Here is a 17,185-nt window from a genome sequence, read left to right on the forward strand (position 1 = left end):
CTGACTTCTCCGCCCTGCTGCCCTTGCCCTCCTTCGATGAGGCTCTCTGGCCCTTGCCTCCCCTGGATGTTGTGGCAGGTGACGGCCCAGGACTTTGCTCCTTGGGGGCAGCCGTGTCAGTCTTCTCGCGGCGGCCCTTGATTTTACGGGTCCTCTTTCCAGGGGGGGGGCTGGCTGTCCCCTTGCTGCTGGCCGATGTATCAGTGCTGGGAAAGGGTGGACTCCAAAACCCGTGCACAATGGTGACACTTGAAGCAGGGCTGGTGGTAGCTGAGGTGCTCTTGGGACTCTTAGCAGATGGAGAGGGTGGGTCAGGTGGGGCAAAGAGGTTAAGTTTAGAGAGGTAAAGTTTTTTAGGACCAATGTAAAGGGTAGGTGTAGTGGGTATGGGAGTGGAGGAAGAGGATGTGGTTGTAGGAGAGTCAGGTGTGCTGTCTTTGGGTGCAGGTGCTTGTGACGTAGGCTGTTGTGAGGTGGTTGGCTGTTGGGTGGGTGGCTGCCTGCGTTTGTGTGTCTTGGAAGAGGGGGTGACAGACACAGTGGGAGAGGACACAGGGGACGTGTAAATGGCAGTGGGGAAGGTGACTGCACGTGTGCGGACTGTACTGGAGGGTGTGCTGGTGATGGAAGTACTGGCTGATGGTGGTGTGCATGCAGGTGTGAGTGGAGACGTCACAGGGAGGGAGGAGGGAGACGAGGAGGAGGGGGACACAGGGGTGGTAGTGACTGTTGGCATGTCTGCATCTGGGTGTTGCTTGGGTGAATGCTTGTGTGATCTGTGGTGCTTATGTCTGGATGAGCTGCCCTTGGGTGTTGAGGTGTGTGCAGGCTGGTCTGATGGTGTGGATGGGATAGGCTGAGGAACAGGAGACAGAGACAGGGTGGAGGCAGTTAGAAGAGGGAGGCTGGAAACAGGGACAATGGCTGCCGTCAGTGCTGAGGCCAGAGCATTGAACGATCGTTGATGGGCAGCCTGACCCGAATGAATGCCCTCCAGGTATGCATTGCTCCGATGCACCTCCCTCTCTACCCCCTGGATGGCATTCAAAAGGGTAGACTGCCCAACAATGATGGTCTGTAGGAGGTCAATGACCTCCTCACTGAGGGCAGCAGGGCTAACATGGGCAGGGCCTGAGGTGCCTGGGGCGAAGGAGATGCCCGCCTTCTTGGGCGAGCGGGCACGGAGCGAAGGCTGAGGGGCTGCTGGGAGGGCGGAGCAGGTGCGCTGGGTGGCGGCTGTACCGGATGTTGCCACCACCGCTAAGGAGCTCCCTTTCGAGGACGTGTCGGTGTCACTGGTGTCACCACGGGTCCCCGTTGTGGTGCTCCCCTCGCCCTCCGTATCACTGGTGACCTCGGTGTCTGTACCATGGCCCACCGGGGCCTTGTGAGTTGCAGCTCCCTCGTGCTCCGATGCCAATTCTCCTCCGCCTGATGATGCTAATGCACACATGCACAAGAAGATAAAGAAAAAGGGTGGGGGGAGAAATAAAAACAGGTTGAGTGCATGCATTGTCAACACCGTTGGCGGAGAGGACAGACACAGGAGCCTCATGCACTACGCCGCGCAATCGGGGTACACTACTCAGTACTTGTGACTAGGCCAACAGGTCTATGGACAACAAATGCGCACATGGGTGATGCTGGACCATGGATTGCTGTACTTGGCACCCTACAGAGGTGGGGGGCGGGGGCACAGGGCCATGCCTAAAGGAGGGGACTACACTACAGAAAGCGCCCTGGCCTAATGTCACCCACAGCCCTCCTCCCCCACCCAGACGCCTCCACTGCTTGTAAAGATAGCAGAATGTGCTGGTACTCACCCCCTTGTGTCTGCTGTGATGTCTTCACGCGCCCATCCAAATCGGGGTAGGCCTCCGCCAGGATCCGGGACATCAGGGGGGTCAAGGTACGACTGGCACCCCTCCTACGTTGGGAGGTCATCCCCAGCAGTGACTCAGCGGTCTTCCTGGTCCCGCGGCGGATGTCCTCCCACCTCTTTCGGCAGTGGGTGCCCCGTCTGTTGTGGACCCCCAGGTCCCGGACTTCCTTGGCGATGGCACGCCAAATGTCGACTTTCTGATGGGCGCTGACCTATTTGACATGTACAGGGTGGGAAAGGAAATTTCAACATTTTTCTGCATGTTAGATGTGATTGCCCCCCCCTCCCCAACCCTGCCATGTGGCACATGCTCTCATCTGTCGTGCCTTGCACTCCTCATTCGCTCCCCACCCCACCATCTTACATCCACCATACACAACCCAGGCATAGCCCATTCAACGTGCACCCAGTGTATTTACCTGTTGGTCTGGAGGACCGTAGAGTAGCGCATACTGGTGCAGGACCCCATCCACAAGTTTCTCCAACTCTTCTGAAGTGAAGGCAGGGGCCCTTTCCCCAGTCGCAGCAGCCATTGTCTCTTCCAGACCGAGGTCACAGCAGCACTTGCAGTATAGGTCCTCTCCTGTGGATGATCAGGTCTCGAGTGATTAAGCAGATAGAAAATGGCGGTCACGCCCGCGGCGGTGCGTACCGCAGCGGTGCGTACCGCGACCGCCGGCGCACATCATCATTGGCTCCTGAGACCCATAGGGTTCAATGTTAACCAATGCTGCTTTGCGCCGCGGTCTTCGACCACCTACCGCCACGGTGTGCCACGCCAGCGCAGTGACCTCACATCCCACTGTCACACTTCACAGGTCAGGCTGCCGCCATTTCAAGGGCCCACATGGCATGATTTCTACTGCGTCACACAGGCCTAGGCCTTGCATTGCCACTCATACAAGCCTTTCAATGCATAGCGATTCGTGTACTGTGCAAGCTGTGGGAACGAACCTGTGGGTTGCTTGACTCTGTGCTCCATGTTGTCCTTCCTAGGCACCGTCCGCTGGGACTTGCGAGGAGAAGGATGAATCCTCCCGTGTACCGACCGCTGGTGGACCTGTCGACAATGGAAGAACGACATATTATACTTCGATACCGACTTGACTGAGCCACTATACATGAACTGTGTGCCCAGCTGGAGCCAGACCTGATGTCACCCATCCGCCAACCCACAGGGATTCCCCCTCTGGTGCAGGTTCTGTCAGTACTCCATTTTTTGGCAAGTGGGTCTTTTCAGACAACAGTGGCCATGTCATCAGGGATGTCTCAGCCTATGTTTTCTAAGGTTTTGTCCAGAGTGTTGTCTGCCCTGAGGAGGGTGATTTGGCCACTGTGAAGGGTGATTTCTATGCCCTTGGACATATCCCCAACATCATTGGTGCCATTGATGGGACCCATGTGGCTTTAGTACCCCCAAAAGACAATGAGCAGGTGTACAGAAATAGAAAAAATTACCATTCGATGAATGTCCAGGTGGTCTGTTTGGCTGACCAGTACATCTCCCATGTAAATGCCAAGTTCCCGGGGTCAGTGCATGACGCGTATGTCATGCGAAATAGCAGCATCCCTTATGTGATGGAACAGCTACAGAGACACCGTGTGTGGCTAATAGGTGACTCTGGTTACCCCAACCTGCCTTGGCTATTGACCCCAGTGAGGAATCCCCGGACCAGGGCAGAGGAACGGTACAATGAGGCACATGGGCGAACTAGGAGGATTATAGAACGGACCTTCGGGGTCCTGAAGGCCAGGTTTAGGTGCCTGCATATGACAGGGGGATCCCTCATGTACTCACCAAAGAAGGTGTGTCATATCATCGTGGCCTGCTGTATGCTTCACAATCTTGCATTGCGATGCCAGGTGCCTTTCCTGCAGGAGGATGGTCCAGATGGTGGTGTTGTAGCAGCTGTGGAGCCTGTGGAGAGTGAAGAGGAGGAAGACGACGGGGACGACACGGACAACAGGGACACAGTTATACAACAGTATTTTCAGTAGCACACAGGTAAGAATCACCCACGCCATTTTACATTTACTTCTGGCCTCCTGCATCTCTACTTTCTGTGTTTCCCCCCAGTTCCTTTTCACTGATTTTTGACTTTCCCTTCCCTTTTCAGAGCTGTATGACCCACAGCGTGACTTCTGCTTTGTTTGCCCATGGACTAGTGCTTATTGACACTGGTATGTTGTCATCACAATGTAAATGAACATTATTGCACCGTTATGTGTAATACATTTGTAAAGAATACAAGCAGACTCCTGACATTTGAAGTGCAATTGGTGATTTATTTTAAGTGCTGCGTATAGGTCCATGATAGTAAAACGGTGATGGGTGGGGGTGGAGTAATGTCCATGGCAGAGTCCAGTTCTCAGTAGCACAGGTGCATTGCCCATATGCCTGTGGAAGGATGGAGCAGGGGCAGTTCAAGGTTGGACAGGGTGACAATGTGGGACAGTGGGATGACATCAGGGGGTATCGTTTGCTGGCGGGGGTCTTGGCATCCTACTCTGTCTTCTTGTGTGATCTCAGGTTCTGCTTGCGGGGTGGTTGATCTTCAGCAGGAGGTGGGGTTCTGGTGGCCTGTCGTGGTGTGGGGGCCTCCTGTCCACTAGCGCCGGCGGAGGTGGTAGGCAGTTCGTCGTCCGGGCTGGTGACAGGGGCCCTTTGGGGTGCCACATGGTCCCGCAATGTGGTGACTATCTGGTTGAGGGCCAGGACGATGGTCCCCATTGCGGTACCGATGTTCCTGAGTTCGTCTCTGAACCTCATGTACCGTTCCTCCTGCTGTGCCTGGATCTCCTGGAACCTGGCCAGTACCGTCGCCATCGTCTCCTGGGAGCGGTGGTATGCTCCCATGATGGTGGTGAGGGCCTCTTGGAGAGTGGGTTCCCTGGGCCGGTCAACCCCCTCTCGCACAGCAGCCCTCCCAGTTGCCCTGTTTCCCCGGGCCTCTGTCCCCTGGACGGTGTGCCCACTACCACTGCCCCCAGGTCCCTGTTGTTGTTGGGGTGGTGGGTCAGCCTGGGTGCCCTGTAGTGGCGGACACACCGCTGATTGACGCGTCCTGGAGACAGAGGCATGGGCCCGCTGGGTGGGAGCTGTGCTGGTATTCCCAGAGGGGGTTGGGTCTGCTGTGGCCTGTGTCTGTGTGTGGGGAACCGACTGTCCAGAGGTCCCCGATGGTCCGGGCTGGTCATCAGGTTCTAGGTCGACAGAGCTGCTGTCATCACTGGGGGCCTGTTCTGGGGGCGGGATGGACAAATCTGGACCCTCCTGGCCGGTGTGTTGCCGTTCGGGCCCTGCAGGGGTAAAAGAGTATGGTTATTGCTTCTGTGTGTGCCATGGCGTGCGATTTGTGGGTGCCCTTGTCCCCCAGTGCTGGCATTCCCTTGTGGGAGGAGTTGTGAGGGTGGTTTGTGGGGGGGGATGGGTATGTGCAGTGGTCATGCTTGGGTGATGGGTGTCCATGGTTTGTGTTGGCATTCAGGGATTGGTGTTGTGTTGGGTGGGTTGTGCTGGTGAGACATTGGCAGGGAGGATGTGTGCTGGGGGGTTGGGGGTGAGGGTGGGGGTGGGGGTGGGGGTGTGGGTTGGCATGCTGGTGGTTGGGGGGGTGAAGTAGTTGGGATTAGACTTACCAGAGTCCATTCCTCCGCCTACTCCAGCGAGGTCCTCAGGATGCAGGATGTTCAAGACCTCTTGCTCCCATGCTGTGAATTCGGGTGGAGTGGGTGGGGGCCCGCCGCCAGTCTTCTGCACAGCGATGTTGTGTCTTGACACCATCGACCGCACCTTCCCCCGTAGGTCGTTCCAGCGCTTTCGGATGTCTTCCCGGTTTCTGGGATGCTGTCCCACAGCGTTGACCCTGTCGACGATCCTTTGCCATAGCTCCGCCTTCCTGGCTATTGTGGTGTACTGCACCTGTGTGCCGAATAGCTGGGGCTCTACCCTAATTATTTCCTCCACCATGACCCTGAGTTCTTGGTCCGAGAACCTGGGGTGTCTTTGGGGTGCCATGGGGTGGTGTGGGGTGGTGTTTGTGGTGATGAGTGTGGTGTGTGTGGTGGTGTGTGGTGTTTTGTGCGTGGATGTAGTGTGGTGTTCCTCTGTGTGTTGGGGTTTTCGATAGCTGTGATCTCTCTCTCTCTCTCTCGCCTTCTCTCTGAATTTCTAGTAGGGGTTTGTGGGTGATGTGGGTGTGTGTTTTATAGTTGATTGGATGTGTGGGTGTGGTGTGTGTATGTGCATCAGGTGTGTGTATTTCGAATTGTCCAATGTGGCTGTGTTTTGTAAAGGTGTGTGTATTTTGACCGCGGCGGTGTGTACCGCCAATGGAATACCGCGGTTGAAAGACCGCCGCGTGGATTCGTGGGTCGTAATGGCATGGTCGTGTTTGTGTTGGCGTGACGGTGGAGGTTTGGTCATCTCCAGTTTATCGCTGACCGCTGATGAGGCGGCCTTCCGTGGATGTCGGGTTTTTGGCAGTTTGGCAGTTGTGGGTCAGAATGACCGTGGCGGTCTACCGCGGCCGTGGCGGTAGAATGGCGGACTTCTGACCGGAGGTAAGAGCCTTTTACCGCCGAGGTCAGAATGACCCCTTAAATGTAGGGCTAATTTCCAACATATAAGAGGTTTAGTGATAGAAGTAAATCCTAGCTCTACGGTTTGGTCTAGGTGCATAACTTTTGTGAATAAAACCCACAAAATAATCGAAAATCTCACTTTCCAAACCATGTGCATGACTAATGTTTTCAATTACTCTTTTCTTAACTGTCTGTTCTACATTTTCAATTAATAATACATATTTTTTTATTTATATTTGCCAGTCATAGTCCAGCTATGCTTAATTCATTGAAAATATCTGAACATACACAACATCATTAATGAAATGGGGTGATTTACAGACTGAGTGTGTGGTTTTAAAACTGCCAATTTGACTTGGAAAAATAAACCTTTTGCAAGGATTACTCCTTTCTTTCTAAAACACCCCTAAGGGAGGTCCTTAAATGCCCATATGGAAGGGTGCATGGTATTTAAAAAATAAGACATGTATATTTTATGTTTCACATGTACCAACAGTAAAAGACATCTAAATTCATTTTTCACTGTTGCACGGTGGGTTCTACCCTAGGGAAGCACTGAGTTACATTATGACAGTATTATAAAGCTTAACTTCAGTTTGGTAGTAACTCAAAAAACTATACAATGACATGTTTTAGGAATTTCAAGTTCAACTTAACTGTTAAGTTAGATTTTATATTATTATTTTGAAAATCACACTTTTAGAAAGTTGTCTTTTTTTCTACTTGAAACAAACATGTCTTTCTGCCAGTGTTTAGAGTCACCAGGAGCTGAATTGCTTGTTTACTAGGTGTAAAGTTGCTCCCAGAGGTAACATAAAGGGAGAAGGTTGACCTTCTCCTGAAAGGATGGTCATCAAGGTTGCATCCAGGAACTTTAATAACTTCAATGGATGCATAACCTGTCACTGGCAGATGTATCTCACACCTGGGACTCTCGCTATATCATCCTGCTAGGGAGTCAGGCACCACTCCCAGTGGGAAAGGAACTTCCCCCTGCACTGGTTTGGAGTGACCACAAGAGAGTGTTTGCCCTTTATCATGAGTTCACCTCTGGGTGGGTACAGGGAGTTTTGCACAAGGGAAGAAATATTATCCCATGTTGGTTTTAGGTAGAGAGGAGCTATAGGAAAGCATCCTTTTAGCATGGTTAACCCCCCCACTTTTTGCCTTGTGCCTGAGGTAAATTCGACTGCTAGTGCACTGGGTCCCTGATAACCAGGTCCCCAGTGCCAAAGATCTTTCCCAAAATTGCAGTTGTTTTACACGGTTCGCACACTCTTTAGCACCCACTGTGCATCCCTAGTAAATAGTATTGCTGGTACCTAGGGCCTAAGGTACCAAGGAAGGTTTCTGATGGCTGCAGCACCAGTTGTGCCACCCCGAGAGACCTCTCACCAAACCCATGCAATGCTGACATTGCAGACTGCCTGTGTTTGTGCAGGTAAAATTGAAAACATGACCTGTCACACACCCCTGTGTGCCAGGTCCCTTACCACTGCATGTGCCAAGTGTAAGTCACCACTAAGGCAGGGTGTATCCTGACACATGTTAGGGAATAGGTGCATGAGCAAATATGCCCATGCTATGTCTCTGTTGATCCTTAGACATAATAAGTGAACAGTGAAGCCATTTTAAATGCATGTGATGGACACTGGTCACTATAAGTTTCCCAACAACATGATGGCTTCTTTGAACCCAGGGATGTTTGGTATCTAACATCTCAGATTAATAAACCCTATCTGATTCCAGTGAGGGATTTATTATTAACTTCACCCAGAGGGCAACTTAGATGTGCCCCCTCAAAACCTACCCGCTTCTAGTGTGTTGAATGACTGGTGCTGACTAGTTCAGACACCTTAGACATGTATCTAGGCCCCCAAGGTGTGAACCAGTACTCCTGAGGGCCAGAGACAAAAGTCTTCACAGGGTGGGGGTGTTAGCTCCTTTGTAATGCGACCCAGGTCTCACCAAATGGCAGAGATGACCGGCCTCTCGTGTCCTGATCCAACTTCTGGTGGCAGCACAGGTGGGAATATTAGGCAGATTAGGAGGGGTGACCACTTCATGCCAGTCTCACCCCTAAGGTGGACGAGCTGATGCAGATACCACTTTTCAAATTCCTCCATCTTGTTAGGAAGTAATTAGGCCTTTAGAGTTAGGGTTATTTCCACTTCCCAGTGGAAGTGGTCATAGAAAGGGTGTAGTCACGTGAAGGTAGGCAGTCCATTGGCTACCACATGGCACTCCCTGTAATGCCCCTAAATTGAGTATTGAGTAAACCCTACAGCTCAGATCCTGATGACCTATGAAGCAATGGACAAAGAAGAGTTGCACATGCAGAGGAGAAAAAGAAGAAGCAGCTGACCTGTTATGAACCTCGCCGACCTGCCTGCTGAACACAACCAACTCAGCCCAAAAAGATGACTCTTCCTGCAGCTGAGCCTCCAGAAACCCAGGACGACTGTCTGCCTTCCATAAAAACTTAAGACTCCCATCGGTCATGGATCTGCTCTGCAATAAAGTATCCAGAAAGGATTCTGCAGCCTCCAGAACAGCAAAGTCCTGGTTCTTGAAGTGACCACTGTATCTGATGTCCACGACCTGAGGTGAAGCCAACCAACAGTGCCAGCAAGGTTCCCCTGCTGTCCGGAGCCTAAGTCCATCGTGGTCTCACCCATCTTGGACCTCCACCCCAATTTGCCTGAAACCTTTGTATGCAGGCCCCCTCACCCGTGGCCTTGTGGTGAGAGAGAACCCACCATCTCCAACAACCACTGCATCTGTCACCCATGACCCAATCTGATAGGGTCACTGGTGCCAACAGTACCCCCTGGCTCCTCTGAGCTATAGTCCCTCCTGGGTCCACTCCTGCTGGACTCCTCAAAGATGCCTGCAGCCTCAACACACAGGACCCCTGACCACAAATGCACCCAGATGGAGAAACCCAGCACCTAAAGGCACCCCTGGATCCATCACCTCACAGCCATGGAGAAAAGGACCAAAGGTGCACCAATGTCCCCGAGCACCCCATGTCTACAACCTACCTGCTTGTTGCTCCCAAATGTCTTCCTAGCCAGAGCCTGCAGCCTGTTTGTCACGAGGACTAACTCCCATTGAAAACCATAGGCACCCAATGCCTAACTGAACCCCTGCACTTGGAGTGACCTTCTGGTGTGGTTGTGATCAGTGCCCAGTACTTACCTTTACTCTCTGAGATTGGCCTCGTAAGTCAATGTTGTGTGCTGAATATTGTTTCTCTCCCTAGGTTAACACTGAAGAACTCTGAGAATTTCACTGTGTTGAATTTTTTATCAAAAAAGAATTTATGCTTGAAAACGTCCTTACCTGATTACAAAGTTCTTAGGTTTGAAACATATATAAAAAGAAGTATTGTTTTTTTTAACTTGGTCTCAGATTCATTCTTTGAGTGTGTGTCTCCTTTATTGCCTGTGTGAGTAAAATAAATGCTTGGCACTACCTTCTGCTAAGCCTGACTGCTCACCCACACTACCACAAAATAGAGCATTAGTGTTATCTACTTTTGCTTCTGCAAACCAATTGGGGATCCACTGGACTCTCTGCATGGTGTGCTTCTTTTTAGTGCAGCATTTAGGGAGCCAGCTTCCTACAGGGGCACTGTGGGAATAGTTTACAGTAAAACACACAACACTTGCTGTAAAAGTGGATAGTGTTACTGCTGAGAACTTTTACCACATTGTTTAGGAAGTGCCCAGGTGTTTCCTCAACTCACAGACCTTTACTGGATATAAATTTGGCATCCCCAGTCACCACTTCAGAACAGTGCTGGACCCGCGGAAGACAGAAGAAAGACTACACTTGTTGTTGGGACCTCTGAGGAGAACCCTAGGGTCTAGAGCTGCTTCCACTTCTACCTAGGACAAAGAAGTGGACTCCAAGAGGCAGTTGGCTGACCTACTGGTAAGTTACAGTCCCAACCCACAGGCCTTCACTGGTTATAAATCTGGCACCACCAGTACCCACTTCAGAACAGTGCTGGACGGGTGGAAGACAGAAGAAAGACTACAATGCTGTTGTGACCTTTAAGAAGAACCTTAGGGTCTAGACCTGCTCCCACATCTACCTATGACAAAGAAACTGACTCCAACGGGCAGTTGGCTGGCATCCTGTTAAGCAACAGCCCCAAGCTACAGGCCTTCACTAGGTATACATTTGGCACCACCAGTACTAATTTCAGAACAGTGCTAGACCTGTAGAAGACAGAAGAAAGACTGCACCTGCTGCTGTGACCTCAGAGGAGAACCCTAACGTCTAGTCCTGCTCCCATTTGTACCTAGGACAAAGAAGTGGACTCCAAGCGGCAGTTCGCTGACCACGTGTTAAGCTACAGGAACATAAAAGCTGAAAAAGCTCACTTTCCTGAAGAGTCTGAAGGTAATGCTTTGACTGGGACCTACCTTGGCCTCATATTCGACCTGTACTCCATCACAGTTGACTTTAAACCTTACCTCTTTCCCAATCTAGCAAGACCAGTGACCTGGGGTTGGTGCTTTGTGCTTTTTTACACCTAAATGTAATTCACAGCTTAAAATGTCATATCTCTTGTGTTAGAAATGGGGTTTTTGGTTGGCAGTCAGGTTACCCTCTGTCCAAGCAAGAACCCTCACTCTAGTCAGGGTAAGTCACACACAATCCAAATTATCCTGTGCCCACCCTCTGGTAGCTTGGCACGAGCAGTCAGGCTTAACTTGGAAGGCAATGTGTAAAGTATTTGTGCAATAAATCATACAAGAACACAATATAGCACCACAACAATACACCACACAGTGTTTAGAAAAATATAGAATATTTATCTGGATTTTTGTAGATCAATACAATAAAAGATGCAATAAGAATTTGTAGAAATATCACTGAAAGTGATATAAAGTGCCTTAAGTCTTTAAAAAGCAAACAAAGGGGGTCATTCTGACCCTGGCGGCCGGTGACCGCCAGGGTCACCGACCACGGGAGCACCGCCAACAGGCTGGCGGTGCTCCCAAGGGCATTCTGACCGCGGCGGTTCAGCCGCGGTCAGAAAGGGTAAACCGGCGGTCTCCCGCCGGTTTACCGCTGCCCCATTGAATCCTCCATGGCGGCGGAGCGCGCTCCGCCGCCATGGGGATTCAGACACCCCCTACCGCCATCCTGTTCATGGCGGGAAACCCGCCATGAACAGGATGGCGGTAGGGGGTGCCGCGGGGCCCCTGGGGGCCCCTGCAGTGCCCATGCCAATGGCATGGGCACTGCAGGGGCCCCCGTAAGAGGGCCCCACAAAGTATTTCAGTGTCTGCATTGCAGACAGGCGTTGTCCAGGCGAGGCCGTGCGTCGAAGTTCCGGTCGCACCGTAAGCGTTCCATCGAGCGGCGTCTTTCCGGATCGGCGTGCAGTGAATTTCTCACCGTGAAACAAGCTGTGCATCGACTTTTTCGACGCACACGCCATCCAGTTGAAAGAAAGAAGTCTTTTTGGTCCTGAGACTTCAGGAAACAGGAGGCAAGCTCTATCCAAGCCCTTGGAGAGCACTTTTACAGCCAGACAAGAGTTTAGCAAGGCAGCAGGCCAACCGCAAGGCAGCAGTCCTTTGTAGAAAGCAGACAGGTGAGTCCTTTGAGCAGCCAGGCAGTTCTTCTTGGCAGGATGTAGGTTCTTGTTCAGGTTTCTTCTCCAGCTAGTGTCTGAGGTGGTAGAGCAGAGGCCCTGTTTTAAACCTAAATGTGCCTTTGAAGTGGGGGAGACTTTAAAGAGTGGCTTAGAAGTGCACTAGGTCCCCTTTCAGTTCAATCCTGTCTGCCAGGGTCCCAGTAGGGGGTGTGGCAGTCCTTTGTGTGAGAGCAGGCCCTCCACCCTCCCAGCCCAGGAAGACCCATTCAAAATCCAGATGTATGCAAGTGAGGCTGAGTACCCTGTGTTTGGGGTGTGTCTGAGTGAATGCACAAGGAGCTGTCAACTAAACCTAGCCAGACGTGGATTGTAAGGCACAGAAAGATTTAAGTGCAGAGAAATGCTCACTTTCTAAAAGTGGCATTTCTAAAATAGTAATATTAAATCCAACTTCACCAGTCAGCAGGATTTTGTATTATCATTCTGGCCATACTAAATATGACCTTCCTACTCCCTTCAGATCAGCAGCTGCCACTTCAACAATGTATGAGGGCAGCCCCAATGTTAGCCTATGAAGGGAGCAGGCCTCACAGTAGTGTAAAAACAAATTTAGGAGTTTTACACTACCTGGACATGTAAACTACACAGGTACATGTCCTGCCTTTTACCCCCACAGCACCCTGCTCTAGGGGATACCTAGGGCACACATTAGAGGTGACTTATGTGTACAAAAAAGGGGGGGGGCTTTAGACTTGGCAAGTACTTTTAAATGCCAAGTCGAAGTGGCAGTGAAACTGCACACACAGGCCTTGCAATGGCAGGCCTGGGACAAGGTACAGGGGCTACTTGAGTGGGTGGCACAACCAGTGCTGCAGGCCCACTAGTAGCATTTAATCTACAGGCCCGAGGCACATACAGTGCACATTACTAGGGACTTATAAGTATATTAAATAGTCCAATTGGGGATGATCCAAAGTTACCATGTTTAAAGGGAGAGAGCATATGCACTTTAGCACTGGTTAGCAGTGGAAAAGTGTGCAGAGTCTAAAAGCTAGCAAAAACTGAGTGCAAAAAGTGGAGGGAGGCAGGCAAAAAGTTAGGGGTGACCACCCTAAGGCATGTCAGGTCTAACATCTTGTTCCCCTTGTTAAATGTTTGCTGTTTTGGTATCATTTTGTCCATTATAATATTTGCTATTGTTATAAATTGGAGTGGGATATTTAGTGTATTGTGTTTTTGACTTTTTGACTGTTTCATAAATGATGTACACATTGTCCTATGTTAAGCCTGTCTGTTCTGTACCATGTTTACTAGGGGTTGAACTCAGGATTAAATTATTGAAACCTTTAGTGGACCTGATAAAAACAGTGAGATTGTTAGTTTTAGTAGACTACATCACCCTAACGAATAATCCACTTTCTCACAGTTATCAATATGTGTCAAAGCATGCCCAGTGAAGCAATGGCAAAGCTGAAAGAGGTAGTGGTTGGAGGCTGATTTTGTGTGGAATCTACAGATCACGTTTGGAAAATAATTGACCTGACTCACCCTTAATCCTTACGAGGTCAAGAAATTGACTATCATTGATTGCTTTCTTTTAAAAAGCAGCACAGATTCTGTATGAAGGACTTTTCAGAAAATAACATTGTTTTTTTAGTTCCTTAGGGCCAGATGTAGGTAGCCTTTTGCGCCTCGCAAACGGAGAAAAACACAGTTTGCGAGGCACAAAATGCTTTCCACGATGCAGAGTCAAGGATCGCTGCATTTTGTATTTTGGCGCCAATGTCACGCAGGGGGAGCGACCCCGTAGGCAAGGGTTGCTCCCAGGGGGGGGGGGGGGGGTTGGAGGGGCAAATGTATTTTAGGCCATTTCTGCCCCCCCGGGGGCAGATACCTCTAGGCGCCAGGCCAATTTGATTTTTTTGTGTTTTTTTTTTGTTTGTTTGTTTTTTTAGAGATGGGGAGCGACCCATCAGGCAGGGGTCGCTGCCCTGGGGGGCAAATTGTATTTAGACCACTTCTGCCCCCCTTGGGAGCAGATTGGCCGATTTTAGGTCAATCTGCCCCAAAGGGGGCAGAAACCACTAGGCACCGGGGATTTGTTTTTTGGCGCCAATGTCACGCAGGGGGAGCGACCCCGTAGGCAAGGGTCGCTCCTAGGGGGGCGGGGTTGGGGGGGCAAAGGTATTTTAGGCAATTTCTGCCCCCCCCCCGGGGGCAGAAACCTCTAGGCGCCAGGGCAAAAAAAAATGTGTGTGTTTTTTTTTTGTTTGTTTGTTTTTTTAGAGATGGGGAGCGACCCATCAGGTAAGGGTCACTGCCCTGGGGGGCAAATTGTATTTAGACCATTTCTGCCCACCTTGGGGGCAGATTGGCCGATTTAGGTCCTCTCAGATTCCAGAACTTTCTGCCACAGAAATGTGAGGAACATGTGTTTTTTTAGCCAAATTTTGACGTTTGCAAAGGATTCTGGGTAACAGAACCTGGTCAGAGCCCCACAAGTCACCCCATCTTGGATTCCCTTAGGTCTCTAGTTTTCAGAAATGCACAGGTTTGATAGGTTTCCCTAGGTGCCGGCTGAGCTAGAGGCCAAAATCTACAGGTAGGCACTTTGCAAAATACAGCTCTGTTTTCTGTCAAAAAATGGGATGTGTCTACGTTGTGCTTTGGGGCATTTCCTGTCGCGGGCCCTAGGCCTACCCACACAAGTGAGGTATCATTTTTATCGGGAGACTTGGGGGAACGCTGGGTGGAAGGAAATTTGTGCCTCCTCTCAGATTCCAGAACTTTCTGCCACAGAAATGTGAGGAACATGTGTTTTTTTAGCCAAATTTTGAGGTTTGCAAAGGATTCTGGGTAACAGAACCTGGTCAGAGCCCCACAAGTCACCCCATCTTGGATTCCCCTAGGTCTCTAGTTTTCAGAAATGCACAGGTTTGGTAGGTTTCCCTAGGTGCCGGCTGAGCTAGAGGCCAAAATCTACAGGTAGGCACTTGGAAAACAGAGCTGTTTGTTGCAGTCAAAAAATGGGATGTGTCCACGTTGTGCTTTGGGGCATTTCCTGTTGCTGGCGTTAGGCCTACCCACACAAGTGAGATATCATTTTTATCGGGAGACTTGGGGGAACGCTGGGTGGAAGGAAATTTGTGGCTCCTCTCAGATTCCAGAACTTTCTGCCACAGAAATGTGAGGAACATGTGTTTTTTTAGCCAAATTTTGAGGTTTGCTAAGGATTCTGGGTAACAGAACCTGGTCAGAGCCCCACAAGTCACCCCATATTGGATTCCCCTAGGTCTCTAGCTTTCAAAAATGCACAGGTTTGGTAGGTTTCCCTAGGTGCTGGCTGAGCTAGAGGCCAAAATCTACAGGTAGGCACTTCGCAAAAAACACCTCTGTTTTCTTTCAAAAAATTGGATGTGTCCACGTTGCGCTTTGGGGCATTTCCTGTCGCGGGCGCTAGCCCTACGCACACAAGTGAGGTATCATTTTTATCGGGAGACTTGGGGGAATGCTGGGTGGAAGGAAATTTGTGCCTCCTCTCAGATTCCAGAACTTTCTGCCACAGAAATGTGAGGAACATTTGTCTTTTTAGCCAAATTTTGAGGTTTGCAAAGGATTCTGGGTAACAGAACCTGGTCAGAGCCCCACACGTCACCCCATCTTGGATTCCCCTAGGTCTCTAGTTTTGAGAAATGCACAGGTTTGGTAGGTTTCCCTAGGTGCCGGCTGAGCTAGAGGCCAAAATCTACAGGTAGGCACTTGGAAAACAGAGCTGTTTTTTGCAGTCAAAAAATGGGATGTGTCCACGTTGTGCTTTGGGGCATTTCCTGTTGCGGACGCTAGGCCTACCCACACAAGTGAGGTATCATTTTTATCGGGAGACTTGGGGGAACGCTGGGTGGAAGGAAATTTGTGGCTCCTCTCAGATTCCAGAACTTTCTGCCACAGAAATGTGAGGAACATGTGTTTTTTTAGCCAAATTTTGAGGTTTGCTAAGGATTCTGGGTAACAGAACCTGGTCAGAGCCCCACAAGTCACCCCATATTGGATTCCCCTAGGTCTCTAGCTTTCAAAAATACACATGTTTGGTAGGTTTCCCTAGGTGCTGGCTGAGCTAGAGGCCCAAATCTACAGGTAGGCACTTCGCAAAAAACACCTCTGTTTTCTTTCAAAAAATTGGATGTGTCCACGTTGCGCTTTGGGGCATTTCCTGTCGCGGGCGCTAGGCCTACGCACACAAGTGAGGTATCATTTTTATCGGGAGACTTGGGGGAACGCTGGGTGGAAGGAAATTTGTGCCTCCTCTCAGATTCCAGAACTTTCTGCCACAGAAATGTGAGGAACATGTGTCTTTTTAGCCAATTTTTGAGGTTTGCAAAGGATTCTGGGTAACAGAACCTGGTCAAAGCCCCACAAGTCACCCCATCTTGGATTCCCCTAGGTCTCTAGTTTTCAGAAATGCACAGGTTTGGTAGGTTTCCCTAGGTGCTGGCTGAGCTAGAGGCCAAAATCTACAGGTAGGCACTTAGAAAACAGAGCTGTTTTTTGCCCATCAAAAAATGGGATGTGTCCATGTTGTGCTTTGGGGCATTTCCTGTCGCGGGCGCTAGGCCTACCCACACAAGTGAGGTATAATTTTTATCGGGAGACTTGGGGAAACGCTGGGTGGAAGGAAATTTGTGGCTCCTCTCAGATTCCAGAACTTTCTGCCACAGAAATGTGAGGAACATGTGTTTTTTTAGCCAAATATTGAGGTTTGCAAAGGATTCTGGGTAACAGAACCTGGTCAGAGCCCCACAAGTCACCCCATCTTGGATTCCCCTAGGTCTCTAGTTTTCAGAAATACACAGGTTTGATAGGTTTCCCTAGGTGCCGGCTGAGCTAGAGGCCAAAATCTACAGGTAGGCACTTTGCAAAAAACACCTCTGTTTTCTTTCAAAAAATTGGATGTGTCCACGTTGCGCTTTGGGGCATTTCCTGTCGCGGGCGCTAGGCGTACCCACACAAGTGAGGTATCATTTTTATCGGGAGACTTGGGGGAACGCTGGGTGGAAGTAAATTTGTGCCTCCTCTCAGATTCCAGAACTTTCTGCCACAGA

This window comes from Pleurodeles waltl, chromosome 5 (genome assembly GCF_031143425.1).
Source record: "Pleurodeles waltl isolate 20211129_DDA chromosome 5, aPleWal1.hap1.20221129, whole genome shotgun sequence".
Classification (NCBI taxonomy): Eukaryota; Metazoa; Chordata; class Amphibia; order Caudata; family Salamandridae; genus Pleurodeles; species Pleurodeles waltl.